General features: G+C 35.3%; 1 long non-coding RNA gene across 1 annotated transcript in view; it reads right to left on the bottom strand.

Annotated features, from left to right (window-relative positions):
- LOC106662026 overlaps positions 1-22293 on the bottom strand; it is a 305248-nt gene that overhangs the window by 197340 nt on the left and 85615 nt on the right. The window contains exon 2 of the long non-coding RNA XR_002910887.1: positions 16480-16596. This is a non-coding gene — a long non-coding RNA (uncharacterized LOC106662026). The remainder of the gene's footprint in view (positions 1-16479; positions 16597-22293) is intronic.

Raw genomic sequence — 22293 nt, 5'->3', positions numbered from 1 at the left:
GATATATGTACCAACATAAAAAAAAGGCAATCCTCTTAGAAATAGATATAACGTTCACCCAAATCAATCAGAAGGTTTCTATTTCAGAATAATCTTACAGCGTAGGGCCTACTTTTTACAGTATTTGCGAACCATAAATGGTGAAGTAAAGGAGACTTATAAACCAGCTTTCAATCTTTCAGAAGATGATGGGAATTGGGAAAATATCCTTACAGTTGGCAGGATTTCTCAATCCATTTTTCAATTGAAAAAATTATTAGTATTCCCCATTAAACTGTCTTTAGCTATAACGATTAAAGAAAGACAAGCGTATAACATGAGGGTCAAATTTGTGCGAAGAATGTTGAATGTTTCTCACACGGACAATTTATACGCTGGTTTCTCAACATAATCAATTTATTCATTGACATGGTGGTACATTCAGAAACATTGTAAAAATAGAAAGAATGTCAATCAATAAATATAGTTTCTGTACAAATAATAAATTTGTAATGGTATAACTTCATATTACATACAGAAGAACAGTATTTTTTTATGGCTGAAAGCGAGGAGTTGAGGAGGCGAGATTAAGGCCAACAGCTTGTTTGATAAATGGCAAATAGAGGAAGGACAAGTGGATGCAGTGACAGACCGTATTTCTTTGCGCAAAGATTACTGACGATGACTGCAGCCAGGGAATAAGACGTCTCCTTCTTGAGTGAAGAGCGGTGGCAAATCTTGGTAAAATAGTTAAGAACAGATACATTCTGACAGGTACTGAAGGTCAGCATAGTAAAGCATAAAGACAAGCAATGGCCCGGTAGTAGCGAGAGCTAAACAATAAGGGAGGATGATGGAAGGAAAAATAAATAGATGTTTTTGAACTATGATGTAGGAGAAAATCCTGAAAGTGCATTGGACTGTAAGAAGACCAAATTAACCTATGCTCAAGGACAGAAGGAAGGACTGGACACTTCAAGGAATGTTATTAAAGGCAAAACTGAAGTACTTTGGACATATAATGAATGAGAAGATAGGGCACCTCGAAGAAGGTGACGGACTCGACCATAGGGGAACTGCGGATTGTGACGATTGGCAGGAAGCTCTGGCCTGGGCTGGTCCATAAAGTCAAGAAGAGTCATAAGCGAGTAAACAAGATTTTTTAAAGAGATATATAAATTTAAATTTATAAATGTATAATCTGTGTTTATTTTTTTAATTTTATTCGTGCATTTATTATATTTATCGATATTATAATTATTGTTATTATAAAATAAAATGCATGTGTAAAAATACAAAGACCAGACTTCAACTTGCGAATGCAGACGGACCCAATAAATGACCCATGGCAGTTCAGCATAAACGATATGTGTATTGAGAAAATTACAAAAATAACTATATTTTTACAATTAATTGTGTATTGTTTTAGTAAATTATAATCATATTTTCAAGGAAGTCTCTCTTATCACAGTTCAAGAACAAAAGGAGTAACAATATTATTGTTAAATCCATTATGTTTAGTGGTATATTGACCAAATTACTTTTTTCAATTACTTAAAAACAATATAACAAGATTTAATAATAATTTAATCATTTTATGTAATGTTTTGTTGAAATGAAACAGCTAGTCACACGAGCTATCGTGACATCGATCCACTCGGTCAGCTCCCCATCTCAGTCTACAACCATTCGAATTTTCCCCCTTTGTACTATTTATCGTGGGTTCGAATCCAGCTCGTGTCACTAGCTTTTTCATTTCAACCAAAACCTTACTTAAAAAGATTAATTAATTGCAAGAATTTATTTGGTCAATCGACCACGAAATATAATGGATTTAATAAGTAAAAGAAGTATCCTTTTTCTAACAGCTCTCCGTGGCCACTTAATGTGTCCATAATCAAATCCTGAATACACGACATTTGAAAAATGGCAAAAAAAGAGGGAAAATTCGAACGGTTGTAGGTTGAGATGGGAAGTTGGTGTTCGATTGGATCGACTTCTTGATAGCACAAGTGATTAGAGCAGCGGCGTATTTAGGCGAAGGTAGTGAGTTCGAATCCCGCTCATATCACTAGCTTTTTTCAGTTCAACCAAAACCTTATATAAAAAGAATAAATTATTGTTAAATTTTGTTATATTCTTTATTATTTATCTCTTATAGAAGATAAATCGTTTTTCAATTAAAGGGCAAGAAAAGCTCAGAAAGTATTATGAAGGAGTGAGGTCAGGATAACACAGCTTATAGAAGCTCGTTCCAATTCGTTACGAAGTTTTACTTGTTTAAATTTTTGAGATGTCTTTTGAAGCATGATTTTTTAATTCAAAAGACGAATCGTTTTTAAGACATTGTCGAAATCAACAAAAATTTTAATTATTTAAAATGTCCATTCGTAGAATCCGTTGTGTTTGTTTTTCTTTTTACTTTCCTTAATTTGTGTAAGTGGCAATTAATTGGCTCTGATAAACGAACGTTTGACAAATGTTTTTTGTACGATGTGCTTCAAGAAGCGTCTTTCTACCTTTATCTCTTTGCAGAATTATTGACTTATTCAAATGCATTGACCAAACTCTTTTCTAAAGCAGTAATATTTTCTCTCCAATAAGTATATAACAGGGTTAGTAAACTTAGTAGTTTTAAAATAAGAAAATTTTACTAACACAATGTTTTAAGCTTGATTACCAACTCACCGAAAAATGGCCAAATTGTTGTTTGATAAAAGTTCAGTAAAAATTCCAATGTAGTTTTCAACCTACGACGATATGAATTCCATGCAAAAGTGAAGGAAAAAAAAGTTCTTTCAATACGAATTGCCGACTTGACAATCGAATATTCATTAAAAAAAACCGAATTCCTTCGCCGAATTTGACACTTAATTTTCCTGTTATTAAAAAAAACGAAGTTATTCACGTTATTTATAGAAAATGAATGAATTAATCTTTATGTAAGGTATTGGTTGAAATGAAAAAAGACAGTGTCAAGAACGGGATTCGACCCCACGACCATCGGCTAAATAAGCCGCTGCTCTACCTCTTTAGCTATCGTGACTTCGATCCACTCGGACACCAACTTCTCATCTCAACCCACCTTTCAAAACTTTTCCCTCCTTTTTGCCATAGTTTGTATATAGATCATATATTTATGAAAGTGGTAGAGTAGCAGCGTATTTAGCCGAAGGTCGTGGGTTCGAATCCCGCTCGTGTTACTGACTTTTTTATCTCAACCAATACCGGTGGAACAAAGCTCAACAAAAAGTAGCTACCCAAACATTAGGCAGTTTACAAAGATTAGCAAACCTATGTATCACAGGGGCGATGAGAACAACCCCTACAAACGCATTAGAAACCTTTCTAAACCTACCTCCACTTGAAATATTCATACAAGGAGAGGCTAGGAAAAGCTCATTTAGGCTCCAAAAACAATTAAATTGGAAAGGAACAAAACAATTCGGGCATACAACCATAATCAATAAAATCAGACACCCATTATTAGAAATGGGGACTGTCTACATGATCCCGGAAACAATCTTCACAACTTCCTATAAAGTCTCAACAGACTATAAAGGAGAGGAAGAACACAGGAAAGCATCAGATACAATGACATGGTATACGGATGGCTCCAAAACAAACGAAGGAACCGGATCAGGCGTTTTCTGTACAAGCCCAAAATATGAGCAATCAAACTCATTAGGGAAGTATACTTCGGTCTTTCAAGCAGAAATACATGCCATCAATGCTTGTGTCCTGGAAAATCTCAAAAGAGGTTACACTGACAAAAAAATCCTCATAAGATCAGACAGTCAAGCAGCTATTAAAGCACTGGCATGTAAAAGAATTACATCAAAACTAGTCAGTGAATGTATCCAAAATCTCCAAAACCTGGGAGAACACAACAACCTGATGATATCTTGGGTGCCAGGGCACAGGGGAATTCTGGGTAACGAAGAGGCGGACAAACTGGCCAGAAGAGGATCTGCAAGACCATACATAGGCCCCGAACCTATCCTTGGGATAACAAAAACAAACATAGATTCCTCCATCGCAGAATGGATCCAAACAAAACAAAGAGAGAAGTGGATAAACTCTAGCGGTGCTAGACATAGTAAACTTATGCTGAAACAACCCTCACCAAAATTGGCAAAAACACTGCTGCAATTGGAGAGGGCAAAACTCAGAGGAGTGGTGGGACTACTAACCGGTCACTGGTATCGGAGGAAACATCTACACAACATGGGTATATACAGCGATGACCCCATTTGCAGATTATGTAATGAGGAGGAGGAAACAGTACGGAAAAGACTCAGGGAACCAAATTGCAGCAATAACAGTCAATGACCTAATACTTCTGAGAAGAAGGATTGAGTCTATTGACTAAACTAGGGAACTGGGATGGTACAATAAGACAGAAGGCTGCAGTGCCTGGGGAATACAAGCCCCGCTTCCCGGCATCCCTTCCACCATACCATACAAATACCTTTCGTAAATATTAATTAATTGAAAAATGTTAATTGGTCAATCGGACCAGGAACTGTAATGGATTTATAGATCATATTGAACGTGGCTTTGGGGATGGCACATAACTTTCTAACGAAAAATTGCTCGGTTTTTCATGTTTTTCATAGCTTAATTTAAAAAATAGTTATAATTTACGTTTAACAGTGATTATAATATGATTAATAGTTATCAAAATAGTAAAGTAAAGTTACAGAGTTTATTGTCTAAACGATTGAGATCAAACTATTTCTCAAAGTTATTCTCCGTCTCACGCGGCCTCATAACATTTAATGTTTAAAATATAATGATTTATCCAAGCCATAAAATTTTTAAAAAAAAACTTACAAATCAAAGGAAAAAAAGGGTAACATCATTATTAACGATTTGTGTATTTATTTTCTTCCGATCTGTTCTGTCGCACCTCATCTATAATTCTATGCAAATCAAGGAAATCAGTCAAGTACCGGTGGATAGAAATCGAAAAAGAGAATAAATGTTTTTATATGTTAATGAGAGGATCTGTCACTGTTATAGAGTTGATTGATCTTTACCATTCATCCTGATTGAACGTGTTTTTACCGAGGGCGGATCCCTCTTTGTAAAGGGAAACCATCCCAACTACTCGACCTGCCTTATATTCTCTTTAATTAATTAAAAGCTTTCCAAATCACATTCCTCTCAGATACAATAACCCTTTCATTAATGGGATTGATCACGCGCTTATTTAGGGAATTAAAGCAGTTCCGAAATTAGATGAACATGTGCTCGTGGATTCCTAGACCCAAATTAATTTAAGAAAAGAATGCCATGATGAAATTTCTCTACTGTATGTTTTAATAATAATAATAATTATTATTATTATTATTAATTTACAATTAATTAAGGTTTTTAGTTGAGATGAAAAAAAAGTTAATGGCACGAGAGGGATTCGAACCCACGACCTTCGGCTAGGTACGCCGCTACTCTACCACTTGAGCTATCGATGTCCGAGTGGATCAAGGTCACGATAGCTCAAGTGATAGAGCAGCGGCGTATCTAGCCGNTATATAAAAAAGTTAGTGTCCGAGAGGATCGAGTCTCGATAGATCAAGCGGCGTATTTAGCCGAAGGTCGTGGGTTCGAATCTCGCTCGTGACACTGACTTTTTATCTCAACATAAAACCTTAATTAATTGAATGATATTCATTGATCAAGCGGACCACGAAAAATAGTGAACTTAATGATAAGGTTTATTCCATAACAACTGATGACTGATTTTGTTCTGAAGTTGAAGTTGATTCGTTATTCGTTCTACAATAACCATTGCAAGAAGATCCCTCCAAGACACCAAGACCTTACATAAATATAATAATTCATTGAAAGTCAATTGACCACTAAAATGTAAATGGATGGTTATTTAAAAGTACCATCATCAAACTTACAATGAGAGGAAAAATTGCTGATAGCGCTTCAAATTTTTATTTGACTTCTGCAGATAGCTATTTAATTTCTCTCTCAGTCATTTACATTGATTAGAATATTCCTAGGAGATCCCCTCTTTATTCTGCGTGCCGCGTTTGGGGAAAATAAGGCAAGGTAAGAGCTTTTGAAATGTGGGGTCTTTATAGTAATAGTAGTCGAATTTTTTAGAAAGATAGTTCCTACTCACAGTAAGGTGTTTTCGACGATCCGGATTTCGAGCCTACAGCTCATCATCAGGTTGTAGAGCTCCTTCAATCTGATGATGAGCTGTAGGCTAGAAATCCGTATCGTAAATACAACTTACTGTGAGTAGGAACTCTCTTTTTAAAAAGATATTAACAACACACTCACTCCAACATTTATTTTGTCTATTAATTTGATAGTAGAATTCCTTTATGAATTGAACGAATATTTAAGTCTACGTTTCATACGATAAATAAAATGGATGGTTAGGATTTTCCGAAGAATTTTGCATAGTTTTTGGATGAATACCACCTTCCAGTACACGAGTGATACCGATTTAGGAAGTTGTCGAAGGTCTTTTTAGGCAAATATAAGTTAGGCAGTTTTTCAAGTAGCAGTGGGAGGTTTTTGAATAGTTCCATCGTTTAGGGAGTTTCGATGAGTTTGATATCAGTAGGTATCGCTCCCCAATAAACTGATGTCTAATTTTTCGATGAAGGGTAGAGGTTAAATGGTGGGGTTTTCAGCTTTTATTTCTCCAAGATAAAAGCAGTATGAGGTGTTTCTGCACGTTTCTAGGCGAAATGTCAGGATCGATGTATTTGCGATCTTCGGTGAAGTAAGCGATGCTTGTTCCAGTGTGGGATGGGATGTCAGGCGTGTTCACTCCTGATTATGTGGGGCCGAACTGAACTAAGCGTGTGTAGTCGTTATGTTTCCGTCCAGTTTCTTTATTTTGTTTAATTTCAGTTGTTCTCACTGCTGTTGTTAGTGGCGCGTGGTAGGGAGACTAATAAAAATTATTATTTTGGTTTTTGGTAGCTAATTTAACTTCGAAGGATAGATATATGGCTGGCTAGAGGCATAGCTGGTGGAGTAAATCTTAGCACTTGAATTACGCAGCATAGAAAGAGTTAAAGTATGGCCTTGCGGCACTTCGGGTGGAGCATTGGTAGGTATAGTTTCTCAATACTACTACAATTTAATATTAAAACTAGAATCTTGTCTCCAATTACACATATGGTGTAGTTGCTACAACTTTGCAAGTTCTGTCGAGTCCGAACAAGGTAGAAGAGCGGAAAAAAATGATTAACGAAAAGAAAGCATATCAGCAGCAAAACATACAAGTGACTTACGTTATTTTTGTGGGCTAGAAGTATGGTAGGGGTATGTGGTAATGCCAATATCAAATTGGGGTAATTTTAAACCCTTGAAAATGGCAAAAAGGAGGGAAAATTCAAAAAGGTGGGGTTGAGATGGGAAGTTGGTGTCCGAGTGGATCGAGGTGACGATAGCTCAAGTGGTAGAGCAGCGGCCATTGACTTTTTTATCCCAACTAAAAAACTTAATTAATTGTAATATATTAATTGGTCAAGCGGACCACGAAATTAGTGAATATATATATATATTTTATTATTATTTTTTTTTCTGAGGGAGCTATCTTTCTTATTTAAATTGTGATTTTGGGCATTGCAGTTTATTACCCCGCAACTTGTGCTTTCTTCTATTTCATTTTTACGCTTCTGTAGCCTCAAAAATTCCTGAAAAAAGAACGAAATCTTGCACGCACAACTCTCATTCAAACACTAGCAGACAAACATTCAATGGTATAACAATTCGGGAAAAGGCCTAAATCTCATTATAACTTCCAATAAATTTGAGAAAGTTGAAAATTGCTCTTCGAAACAAACACTGGGGACCCAGTAACTCCTTTAAATCAGTCGAAAGATTGAGCCTTTGGCTAAAGGGTTGCAAAGTGCGACAGTCGAACAAAATATGTTTTACAGTCATAATGATACATTCTCCACTTCGCATACATCGAGGACAAGTCTGGAGTTTGTTGCCTATTAAACGCCTATTATGGATAGCCTGATTTGACCTATTCGTAATCTAGAGAGAATCACTAGTTCTTTTCTCTCAAGTTCCTCACTTGGCCATTTATGGACAACTGGCTTAATTTCTTTCTTACTATCTCTGCAGACATTCCATCTTGACGCCGACTTTCGTTTGATATTGTTTTTAACATAAACGACTACATCATCTGGGCGTAGAGGAAATTGATCTGTTCTTGGTGGATGGTTTGGAGCGTTCCTTGCCTGTTGATCAGCTTTTTCATTTCCAGAAATGCCGATTATTATCTATTATTAGAAAATTTAATCCCTGGAATTTTCTTTGATCCGTCAATGGATGGACGACGATCTCATTAGTTACTAACGCGACCGCCATTCACAGGCCAAATGTTTCTGCTTGTTTCTTTTTTCACACACCCGACAAATTATGATGGTATATTTGGATATGCCGATATTTAGGTAATAATGATAATTAATATTTATTAAAAGCGCGTAAATCATTTCAGAGAAAAATAGTAAAATTGTCCAGAAATGCCGACATGACTAGGAACCCAAACGAACACCACATGTTTGTTAAGTGGTTTGATTTCATAGAGATATTTGTGAATTTTTAAGATGTATGGGTCAACCGAGAATTAATTTTTGATGGCTTCGATACCAATTCGAATCAGAGCAAAGTGGAATTACAAATTCCTCGCGATTCCGTCATAATGCTCAATGATCTTCTGATTGCATTTTAATAACAAACGTTAATTTATTAATTCTATTATTAAGCATTTTTTTGCTGTTAAGAATTTACAAAAAAATTTATAAATGTGTGGTGATTGGTGACCGTTAGTCGATGATTTTTCAGAAATCGTGAGATGCGGTCTGGTGTGGTGTTTTTGGTGTCTAAATTGTGTGGTGTTTTTTGTGACCGTTAGTTAATGATTATTTGGAGATCGTGAGATGCGGTCTGGTGTGACGTAGGTTTCAGAAAAACATTTTTTTTATCGTGCCAACGTTTCGATCTTTATTGAGATCATCATCATCACCTGGGATTTACAGACATTGTTTAAATTTAACAAAGACATGTATGTTGATTGAGAAGAAATACTTTGATTGAATATAAAAAATATTTTTTTCAAAAAACAACATGAACATAAAAATTCACTTTTTTCCACATCCTACATGTATTTGTTAAATTTAAACAATGTTTGTAAATCCCAGGCCATGAAAATGATCTCAATAAAGATCGAAACGTTGGCACGATAAAAAAAATGTTTTTCTGAAACCTACGTCATACCAGACCGCATCTCACGATCTCCAAATAATCATTAACTAACGGTCACAAAAAACACCACACAATTTAGACACCAAAAACACCACACAAGACTGCATCTCACGATTTCTGAATAATGATTAAATTTTATACATTAAACTACACTTAATAAACACATCCAAAAATATTTAGCAGCCGAATTATCTTTAATAAAGTTTCAATAAATTTTAATAATTGCCCCTTTAATGAAAACATATGAAGCTCTATTTACTGCGCACAAAAAGTTGCGCTACTATTTTTTCTCGAATATAGGCCAAGTTGTACTTGGCTATTGACCTTTTTTTAGATATAACTTCCTACTTTTGGTTTGATTTCCTGCCTGACTTATGTACGGTGTTGACATTACCAACCAGTTCAGTGGAAAAGACAACCCTCTTTACGGTTGAATTCGACTTGTTTCACACGGAACTTACTATTTTTTCATTTGTTGCCTATAACCAGGGTTAAAATTTAATTTAATGCCAATAACTGAAACTAATTAATAAACGTGTGAAAACATTTTGATAGTTGAATTAAAAAAATACGACAAATTGATTTTTGTCTTTTATTTAATTTATTAGGTTTCATGGGCCAACCACTAACTTCCCATCTCAATGAAGAAATTCTCTTTTAATGAATATTTTACCTCAACCAAATCTTAATTAATTGAAAATAATTTTTTTGGTCATGCGGACCTCGAAACCTAAAAAAAAATAAGCAAAATGAAGTATACGTCACTAGAGCTCTCCTTGGGCATTTCATTTGTCAGCGAGAATAAAATAGATTACACGAAAAATTCAAAAAAGGTGGATCGAAGTTACGATAGCTCAAGTGGTCGAGCAGCGGCGTATTTAGCCGAAGGTCGTTGGTTCGAATCCCGCTCGTGACACTGACATTTTTATCTCGACCAATACCTTACTTAATGATTAATTAATTGAAAAAAATTTAATTGGTCAATCGGACCACGAAACCTAATCGATTTCTAAACGAATTTTAAAAAATCAAGGACACTACATATATTTTGCGATATCTCTTTTTCATCTTAAAAAATCAAAAAGTTAAAAATTGAGTGAAAATGATGAAAAGTAACGTAGAATTCCCTGAAGGGGTTGTTAACGTTACGAAAATTTTCGAGAAAGGAGGATGTTTTCTGTCGTTCGGGGACAAATCAGAGCCCAAACTTAATTTCGGGCTTGGCTCAGCACAACTTAGACATGCGTTAAATGAGATATATAAGTCATGCAGTTGTTACTGTTAATACCGGCTTTGTCCCTATTTTAAGGGGGGCTCTTTTCCCACTGTTTATCATTTGGGTCTTGGGAAGCTGAGACGGGGCGGGCCGGGAGTCCTCTCTTAATAAATTTACGCCGTTAACTTTGCAGGCCGTTAATTTGAATGGAAAACTCCGACGTGAAGCCGAGGGGTCCTTTACATTGGCTACATAATTATTGCCAGATACTTTAAATATAATGAACAGTGACGTTTTTCCGGTGGTTCATTTATACAAATAAACCCATAAAGGGCATCTTTTTGTCGTTGGATTTATGCTTTGAAAAAAACATAAACCTTCGAAACGATGGTACAATTTATATACACTGAATAATTAAATTATTGTTTGATTCGATACTGTGGGAACGACTGAGGGATGCGGATAAGTCGCGCTGTACTGTTCCGATATCGAAATTTCGCCATTCGACACTGTCACATTTTCACCCGTTACTTTTATCGGTGTGAACAAAGAGAAAAAATTTATAACTGTTTTACTCAACTTGAAGATATGAAATTTATTTAAGAGATAAAATTATTCGCATTAATACATCTACCAGTGATAATGTAGTCACTGCTACTCACAGTTTACCTCTAAATCGGAAAAAGCTATATTGCTTTTCAAATAGCTAAATCTTAGTCGTGGAAAATAATTGAAAATGTGGTAAATAGACAATGACTTTACAAGCAGATACCTAATGTCTACTTTGCCGAAGGCAGAAATGTGAGTGTCCCTCCATAAAATTCCGTCTTTTACACTACCATTTAATATTGTTTGTTGATCAATACAATTTTGGTTCAAAATTGAAACACATCCTGCCTGCAGAGCATTGCGACCAGAGGCAATAAAGTTACTACAGTTTTTTCGCGTTCATGGCAGGCATTTGCATTACGAGTAGCAAATTAATTCCTTTTATCAATGGAATTTAATGCTATAAATTTTGGCGGTAGTTGTGTGTCTGAAAAAAAAAAACTCTTGTGGCTGAAGTACAACCGCATGCTTGTAATCGCGGACCTCTGGAACCCAATTCGATTTACCCTAAAGCAAGGCACAGTAGTGAGAAAGCAAGGGACAACATGGAAAAAGTGATTTTTCATAGAAGTCGAGGCACACTAAAAATTTTTGAAATCACCACAACCACTAGGACGGGTGGTGCGGAAAAAAGGTTTAGCACTGTACTTGTATCAAGATTAAGTACGGTTTAAAAAATAAAAAGACAAATCGGTAAATCACCAAAAAAAGGAAGGGTGTGAAGAAAATATTAATTGATCCTCTACCTTCAAGATTCCCTTTATCTTCTACAAACGGATCCTCTCAAAGACTTGGAAGACATGAAATAGCAAGACATTAGTCTCAACCGAAAGATTGTAATCAAAAACTGGTATCATCTACGTAACAAAACTTTCCATAGGAGTGGAACCATCGGATGGTGCTGATGGAAAATGAAAAGGATTTGAGTTTGGATAGGAAGAGGAATGAATGGTTTTACTGAGGAGATGGTTCAGTGCGTACATTTAATGCCCAGTCAGTGGGACAACGTTTTTGTTATCTGTTCTGAATTTTAAATTTCAATTATTAAATATTTAGATGCTTAACAGTTAACAATTTGATTGAGATGCTTACGAGGCAATTTGAAATATTTTAAATCGAAAGTAGGTACAAAATATTGATATGCTTAGAGGTCATAACAGACCGTATTCATTACTTTAATTAATTGTATTCGTTACCTAAGGACTTGATTGAGATGAAAATGTTAGTGTCACGAGTGGGATTCGAATCCGAATATGGCAAAAACGGGGAAAAATTCGAAAGGTAGGTTGAAATTACAAGTTGGAGTTCGAGAGGATCGAAGTCATCATAGCTTAAGGGGTGAGAGCAGCGACGTATTAGCCATAAGGTTGTGGGTTCGAATCCCACCCCTGACACTAACTTTTTTATTTCAGCCAATACCTTATATAAAAGATTAATTAATTGAAAGAAGATAGTTGGTCAAACGGACCACAAAATATAATGGATTTAATAAGTACAACGAAGTATATCTTCACTAACAGCACTCCGTGGCCACTTCATATGTCGCCGAGAATCGAATCCTGATCACACGACATTTAAAAAATGGCAAAAAGGAGGGACAATTCGAAAGGTTGTAGGATTCGAATCCACGACCTTCGATTCAATACGCTGCTGTTCGCTGTTCGAACCACTTGAGCTATCGTGACTTCGATCCACTCGGACACCAACTCCCCATCTCAACCTACAACCTTTCGAATTTTCCCCCTTTTTGCCATTTTTCAAATGTCGTGTAATCAGGATTCGATTCTCGGCGACATATGAAGTGGCCACGGGTATTTAGTGGTCAATTGACCAAATTACTTCTTTCAATTCTTTTTACGTGAGGTTTTTGTTGAAATGAAAAATAAAATAATGGCTAATAAAAACACTAAATATAACGGATATAATAAGTAAAAGGAATTACAATGACTCTTCATATGTCGCCGAGAATCGAATCCTGATTGCACGACATTTGAAAAATGGCAAAAAGAGGGGAAATCCGAAAGGTTGTAGGTTGAGATGGGGAGTTGGTGTCCGAGTGGATCGAAGTCACGATAGCTCAAGTGGGTAGAGCAGCGGCGTATTTAGCCGAAGGTCGTGGGTTCGAATCCCGCTCGTGTCACTAACTTTTTCATTCAGGCAATACCTTACATAAAAGATTAATTAAATTAAAGAAATTTGTAGAGATTAGTGACCGTTAATCGATAGTTATTCAGATATCGTGAGATGCGGTCGGGTGTGATGTAGGTTTCAGAAAAACATTTTCTTTATAGTGCCAACGTTTCGATCTTTTATTGAGATCATCTTCAGGGCCTGGAATTTACAAACAATGTTTACATTTAACAAATACATTTAGGATGGGGAAAAGTGAATTGTTTTTTTTTCTCTCTCTTTTTTTTCAAAACCAAACATATATAAACATAAAACAGCAAAATCTCACTGGCATTCTCAACACGACACGCTAGGATGGCACAATTACACAGAAGACAAACACTTTGAGGGAGTAGAAATACTTTGTTTGAATATAAAATATATTTTGCATTGTATAAATTCACTTTTCCACATCCTAATGTAAACATTGTTTGTAAATCCCAGGCCCTGAAGATGATCTCAATAAAACATTGAAACGTTGGCAGATAAAGAAAATGTTTTTCTGAAACCTACATCACACCCGACCGCATCTCACGATATCTGAATAACTAAATGAAAGAAGTTAATTGGTCAATCGGACCAAAAATAAAGAGTACAATTAATTAAAATAAAATATAGATTTCAGGCACATTTTTTGAAGTAGGATAAGTCAGATGTTTTGAAGTAATTTTCAGACATTATTATTTTTTAATTTTGATCCTTTCTAGTATCAAACATATTTTTTACCGATCCTGGTATTGTGTACGTTAATTGTTTTTCGTTGCCTAACAACTGATCGACTGCACCACCTGTACATTGTTATATTATTGCCAAATTCCGTTGAATGTATAATTGCACCGTCAGAAATGGCATGCAAATAATGAACGGTTTCGGTTTGTGTAACAGGTGGTGATGAGTCCTACGCCCGAGAGGCCATTTTCCTCTTCAAAATCAATTGATTCGACAACGACATGAACGGCCACTTGATAATTCTCATCCACAGTGCAGATTAATTAAACGCTAAGATGGAACAACATACAATTTATGTGTAATGAAATGCTTCAATGAGATAATAGCGATAGCGGTCGATAGTTTCGAAATGTATGTAATAAGTAACCGTTTGCATATTTTAATGCGTTTGTTCACTTGGTTTTGATTTGGCTTAGATATTGACAAAATCTATTACAAAGATAACTAGGACAATAATAGTTTTTGTGAGAGACGGATATCAGGGAGCTTCCCGGTAATTGTGTTTGTCGAGGGTGCGTTCCTAATCGGTTTCCCTTCATAAATCCAACCCAGGCCAACCAACGGAATTTTCAATTTCCAACACTGCTTAATTAGGTTTAAACGAGTTATGAAATGGTCGACTAATCGATTAGTTTCGCGTCGACGATTTCTCATATCATATCAAACTGTTTTTAAAGTCGATTAATTTCTTTTGGGCTAAATTTAAAATTTTAGGTCAATCTCGTTGGAGAGTCAGGATAAAATCGATTCCAATTCGAATCAAAAAAATTATCCGTATATTCCCTATTATGTTCAATCAACAATGGCATGATTGTCATTTTACATGACCCAGCAAATAGGGCTAGTTTGTTAGTTAAAAAAAAGGTTAAAGCCCGGGAACACACTTACCCGATGCTACGCCATGCGACGCTACCCGACGCAAATCCAAACTCCGATTTTACATAAGGTTGTATTACCCCCGCGCACATCTACCCTATGCAACCCTACACTACGCTCTGCAATCCCCTTTTTTTCGTCAGGTCGCATCGAGTACAGTCGAAGACAAAAAACCGGACACTCATACTTTTATTCACATTACATGTATTATTATCATCGTTATATTAATTACAACGTATTTATTTTAATATAAACCAAATTAACAGTGATTAAAAATTAATTAGTATTTTTTTAAAAATTAATTTTAATGGTTTGGTAGAAAATTAATCAAAACAGCGGAATACGATTTTTCGTGAAGTGTTTGTGTGGTGTTTATGTTAATACATTAGGATAAACGTAATTTATTTGCGTGAAAGGAAGGGGTTATTTACCCCGCCCCGAGGAATATCGAGTACTCCGGGGTGAGTGTGTGACGTCTGGGGAGCAAAAGTAAATTATTAACGCGAATGGAGTGGGTTCGGCCCCGCCCCGAGGAATATCGAGTACTCTGGGGTGAGTGTGTGATGTCTGGGGAGCAAAAGTAAATTATTAGAGCGAATGGAGTGGGTTCGGCCCCGCCCCGAGGAATATCGAGTACTCTGGGGTGAGTGTGTGACGTCTGGGGAGCAAAAGTAAATTATTAGCGCGAATGGAGTGGGTTCGGCCCCGCCCAGAGGAATATCGAGTACTCTGGGGGAGTGAATGTGACCAGACTTCTATGTTTGTGGCGATATATATGTTATGTATTGTATGTTGTTTATCTATTCTTAAATTGACAACCTGAGGTACTAACAAGAGGCTAGGTTTTTAAAATAACGACGTAATATTCAAGTAAAAGCAGAGAGTCAGTTACCAGATTGAGATGCTCAAATGGCTGCAGTTCAATACAAAATACGCGAGAAAGACAGGAAAGAGAAGGAATATATGCGGAGGGCCGGCGATGACCTCAGCTGTTTGTCGGCCCATAAACCTTCCACTCTATATATATATGTATTTATATATATACGATGTTTTGATATAATGAATTTAACTACCAATTTATTGTACTCGCTTCGGCGGTATATGTACTAAAATTGGAACAATTTATTACACGGTTTTGCTCATACAATTTAATTAACAATTTATTTCATAGTTTTGCTGGTAAAATTACACCATTTTCGTCGGGTAGCATCAGAACAGGACACTCATATTTTTTGTAGTTTATTTCATGTAAGTACTTGTAATTTTGTCGTTATATTAATTACAACATGCTATTTTAATTTAAACCAAATTAAACGAGATCAAAAATTTATAAGTTTTTATAAACACTGTTTAATTATAATGGTTAGGAGTAAGGTTACTTAAAACAATTAAGTTTAACAAACAATTTATTAGATGGTTGTGCTCATAAAATTTAACTAACAATTTATTACAAGGTTTTGCTAAAAATAGTGCATTAAAAACAAAAGATGCGTTGCGATTGTGATAATGATTATTGCGATAAACGCTGTGGACTGTACGCGACGTGTACTTGCGTCGGATAGATGTGCACACCCTGTCGTATGGCGTAGCATCGGGTAAGTGTGTTCCCGACTTAATGCTCTCATTGTTTACTTTTATCCTACCTGATAATCTTCAAAGACGCTTGAACGAAAGTGGTCTTGAGAAATTCTTCTAGTGAAGAATCATCAGTGCAAAGAGTGTTGCCACGGGGCGGCTTCTGCTAGTGACTCGTCCAACATCTATAATCAGATATGATGAAAATTAATTACAATTGTTGCAAATCTCAAGTAAACGTTAAAAAATACAGTTTCAGGAGAGAACAGCACATAAAATTATAAAATACACTTTTAATTATGCAAGCTCTTTATCATGCCCCATATGATTCCAATGGGAATTATGTCAGGGGAACGTGCTGGCCAATTCATTGTGCTAATCCCTTCATCCTCCAAGTATTGGTGTCAACTGGAGCCACATGCGTTATCATGCATTAATACGAATTTTTTCACAATAAATAGAGCGAAAGGGCCTACAGATTCCTTACAAATCTCCTCAATGTACCTTAGCTTCGTTCCTATCAAAGATTCGTTCAATGTGATAACCACTATTCGGAACGGGCATGGACGTAGATTTCACCTAATAACAATAACTAACTGTCTTTGAAACACTCCAAGTTTTCCTTTCAGACGTTCACGGTCATCTCATTGCCACAAGCCAAACCGGCACTCATCTGCTAAGAGAACAGCCACCACTGTTCAAGTGACCAAGCTAGATGCTGTTTTGCGAATAGATTTTCTACTCGATTCTTCTCCAGTAGTAGAGACGGGGACTGATGCGGGACGTCTAAAGATTAGGCTATTCTCAAGAAGCCTCCTGATTACTGTTTTTCATCTCACCCTTACATTACGAACCGTTTGGAGATGACTACGTGCCGAGGAAGCCGTTAAATGACGGTTCCGTAGTGCAGTTAGAGCCTGACTTACTACCTTCTCTTGAACCGAGACTCCTGGTGGTCCTAAACCGCTCTAGATTAGATGACAGTGCGGGGCACAGCCAGGACTTAATCTACACAACGAACGCTAGCCCGTCGTTGGCCAAAGCATCTGCCCGGGCGAGATCTTCACAATTTAAAACCATGCTTTAAAAACAAAATTAAATTTATTCAAATTTATTGTTTCACCAAAGAATACCAATAAAATAACAATATTAACCGACTGGACAAGTAAAGCAGTTTTGTAAGCAAAAAATATGTATCTTGTTTACGTTTTAAGATAACTATTAATTCCATTATATTTCGTAGTCTGATTGTCCAAATAAATTTTTTCAATTAATTAATTATTTTATGTAAGGTATTGATTGAAATGAAAAAGTTAATGTCACGAGCGGGATACGAACCCAAGACCTTCGGCTCAATACGCCGTTGGTCTAACCACTTGAGCGATCGTGACACTTCGAATCCCGCTCATGACACAAACTTTTCATTTCATCCAATACCTTACATAAAATAACTAATCAACTATTAATCCTTAATTACTATGGAAAATAAACAAATAAATACAAGAGTCCGGTTTTTTTCTGTGAGCGTTCTTGATTTTTTTTGTAACGCTAAAACAAAGTTGCATACATTGTGCATATTCATTAAGAAGGAACAAAAATGGCAATAAATTTACGCCAGCTGTTAATTTACATTGACCATTTTTTATAGTTGACATTAATCCAACCTAAATTCACTTTAATACACGCCATGTAGGTCGTAAATTTGGTTGTTCACCGTGGAAAGCAGCTGCCAGTTTGAATTAGTCCGAAATCGACAGGTCAAGATTGAGGTTGACAAATGAGCTATTTTTGCAAAATTGGACAGATATTAGTCTTTTTATGTTATTAATATCTAGATATTCGTCGTTATAATGCTAAGGTAAATGAAAAATTATTTCTTTATTCCAACCAATTTCTAAATATAATATTTGTAATTATTCTCTCTTCTATTTTTAACAGAATAGTTTAATTAATGATAGAATTTGTATTCTTTATTTTTATGTTGTTTGTGCCATAAAACCAAAATTTTACTGAATGATTAAAACGGCGTAAACCGTCCGTGTTCCTAGCGTAGGATTTGATAGTAAAATTAACACCCCTAGAACAAAATTAGTTCCGAACAACATAATTAAATTATACAGCAAACATAAATGTACAGTTCCGAAGCTTTTGATTTATTACTGATCAATAATAATCGGATTACTAACCAATGAGTTTTCAAATCTAATTGCAATAGTGAAGGATTTGATGTATTGTGTTTTTTTGTTTAAATCTCGAGAATATAGAAATTATTTTAACCAGAAAATATTAGTTGTTGAAATTGTAGTTGTAAAATTTCTGGCGATAAAAATATTTAAATGATTGACAAACAGTTCTAAATGCATCATGTGTTTGTTTGAAATCTTAATATTTATATCTCTATTTATTACGAAGTTAGTATTAAATACTTCAAACCTTCTTTAAGCCTTCAAAAATTATAAAACTAATCACACTCTTTTTTCCAAAATTAAAAATTCCACACCAGTAGTAAATAAATCTGATGTAATTTACAAAATCAATTGTATAAATTGTCCAGCAACTTACATCGGAATTACATCGCAATAAGAGGATAAAACCACACATCTATGATTGCAAAAAAACGCAAACAAAATCCTCTCGCACTTGTTACCCACCATTTTCAATAATCCACACAATTTCGATTTTAAACAATCCAAAAAAACACAAAGCAAAACAAACATGAATGTAATTTTTTAGAAATGGCATACATCAAAAAAGATAAACAATTACAGAACAGAGATATGTATACTCAGTCGCAGCTATGCTAATATCATAAATCAAATTCAATATCACTACCATGCATACACCACGCAAAATATATAATACAACATATAAAACAATCATTACACTCACACATCATACAGTTCTACATAGTCTAATTCTTCAAGAAGTTACCTCTCCTTCCCCTAATCATCTCCTTCTATATAATCCTGAAAGACTAACCAGGCCCGACTCCCCATAGAAAACTGGTCTTTCTATCCCTTCTTCCTTCCCCACTCCTTCAAAATCCAACGTACAAAAACATAAAACAGCAATATCTCATTGGCACTCTCAACACGACATACAAGAATGACACCTACACGGAAAACAAACACTTTGAGTGAGTTCAAATACTTTTATTGAGTCTAAAATTTCCAGCATTGTATAAATTCATTTTTTCTCATCCTACATGTATTTGTTTAATTCATACAATGTTTATAAATCCCAGGCCCTGAAGATGAGCTCAATGAAGATCGAAACGTTGGTATGATAAGGAAAATATTTTTCTAAAACCTACGTCACACCAGACCGCACCTCACGATCTCCAAATAATCACGTCACACAACAATGACACATATACACGGAAAACACACACTTTGAGTGAGTACAAATATTCTGATTAAACTAAAATTTCTATATGATATACATCATTGTATAAATTGATTTTAACATACTAAATGTGTAATTTAAACAATGTGTGGTGTTTAGTGACCGTTAGTTAATGAATATTTGGAGATCGTGAGATGCGGTCAGGAATGACGTAGGTTTAGAAAATTTTCATTGTCGCGCCAACGTTTCAATCTTTATTAATATCATCTTCAGTGCCTGGGATTTATGAACATTGTTTAAACTATACAAATACCTTTAGGATGTGAAAAAAGCGAATCGATTAACGGTCACTAATCACCATACAATAAGAAATGAAACTACTTTTTGGTTGAAGGTACGAGTTGTTGTGTACATGTGTAAAATAAAGGTGAATCAAAATTTCGCAAAAGTACTTAAATCGTTTGTAACTGAAAGAGGGTGAGGGTAAACAATAATAAAAAGGAAGGGATTTTATAACCCGCAGGTGAAAAACCTGTTGCTCCGGTTTTTATGAGCGTTCAATTATTTGTATAAAAAATTTTCCCAAGAACAAATTGGAATTGGCCGTTTTAAATATACCTCATCTTTTTAATAAAGAAAATCTTGAAAATGTGTTGTAGAACACTTTCCGCGAAGTTAATTCAGCAAATATTGTTTTGTCAAGAATGTTTCTAAAACAATTTTCTTGAATATTTTTTTTTCAGGGGAAGCTCCTTGGAAATTTATCGCACAGTAAACAAAGAAGTACTCTTTTCATAAAGAGCGATTGTTGCGTTGCCAGGCTACCCACCTTCTTCTTCACCCTGCTTACTAATATCATCTGATGCTGTGCGAGAATGTTTTAACTCAAAAAGCAAAATTAAACGACATTCTCGTTGTGATTTCATTAAATAAACCTCCATAGTTGCTCGAAAAAAAACCAACAGAATGTTAATTTTTTAAAAATTATATTTAAATTTACTACATTGTAAATAAAAAATAAAATAAATACAGGCCCTACGCAATAAATACTTAAACGCAGAAATCTGCCTCGAAAGTAAAGTTTATGAAGTATAAATTAGCCTATTAATGTTTAATTAATTTATAGTTTTGCTATATAAAACGTGTAGATGATGATTGAGCGTCCTAATATTAACAGACTTGGCGAAGTATAATTGCACAAATTGTTATTAACGTTTTTAAATTGTGCGGTGATTTTTGTGACCGTTAGTTAATGATTATTTGGAGATCGTGAGATGCGGTCAGGAATGACGTAGGTTTAGAAAAACATTTTCATTGTTGCGCCAACGTTTCAATCTTTAGTAATATCATCTTCAGTGCCTGGGATTTATAAACATTGTTTAAACTATACAAATACCTTTGGGATGTGAAAAAAATGAATTTATGCAATGCAAGCAACATTTTAGGCATAATCAAAGTATTTGTACTCCCTGAATGTGTTTGTTTGCTGTATTGATATTGCATCTTGTGTGTCGTGTTGAGAGTGCCAGTGAGAAATTAATGTTTTATATCTATTATACGTCGGATTTTGAAGGGGTGGAGAAGGAAGTAGGGATAGAGAATCATTTTTATATGAGAAGTCGGCTTCTATGAGGTGAAAAGGGCCGACAATTGGAACAAAGGGTAATGGTTTGTCGTTCGGGCCGGGATAGCTTTTCAGGATTATAGAGACGGGGATAATTAGAGAAAGGAAAGCCAAATTGTTGAAGAATTAGACTATATAGAAATGTCTGATGTGTGGAACGTAATGATTGTTTTATATGTAGAGATTAGTGACCGTTAATCGATAGTTATTCAGATATCGTGAGATGCGGTCGGGTGTGATGTAGGTTTCAGAAAAACATTTTCTTTATCGTGCTAACGCTTCGATCTTTTATGGAGATCATCTTCAGGGCCTGGGATTTACAAACAATGTTTACATTTAACAATTACATTTAGGATGTGTAGAAGTGAATTTATACAATGCAAAATATATTTTATATTTAAACAAAGTATTTCTACTCACTCAAAGTGTTTATCTTCTGTGTAATTGTGCCATCCTTGCGTGTCGTGTTGAGAGTGCCAGTGGGATATTGATGTTTTATGTTTATATATGTTTGGTTTTGAAAGGGTGGGGAAGAAAGTCGGTATATAAAAGACAATTTTGTGTAAGGCGTTGGCTTCTTTGAAGTGAAAAAAGCCGACAAAGGGGAACAATGTGTGTTTTATATAAAAGAATCCAAACATTTTTTTCCAAAGTTAAAGATCCCACACCAATAACAAACAAATCTGACGTAATCTGCAAGATCAACTGTTTAAACTGTCCGGCAACTAACATCGGTCTTACATCCCAATATCTGGACAAGAGGGTAAAGCAACATATCTATGATTGCAAAAAACCCAATCAAAATCCTACAGCACTCGCTACCCACCACTTTGAACACCAACACAATTTTGACTTCAAAAATCCAAAAATATTACATACAGAACAAAACAAATATATACGTAATTTCTTAGAA

This window comes from Cimex lectularius, unplaced genomic scaffold (genome assembly GCF_000648675.2).
Source record: "Cimex lectularius strain Harlan isolate CLEC.00 unplaced genomic scaffold, Clec_2.1 scaffold57, whole genome shotgun sequence".
NCBI classification, from domain to species: domain Eukaryota; kingdom Metazoa; phylum Arthropoda; class Insecta; order Hemiptera; family Cimicidae; genus Cimex; species Cimex lectularius.
This window is presented reverse-complemented; position numbering and strand designations above follow the sequence as displayed.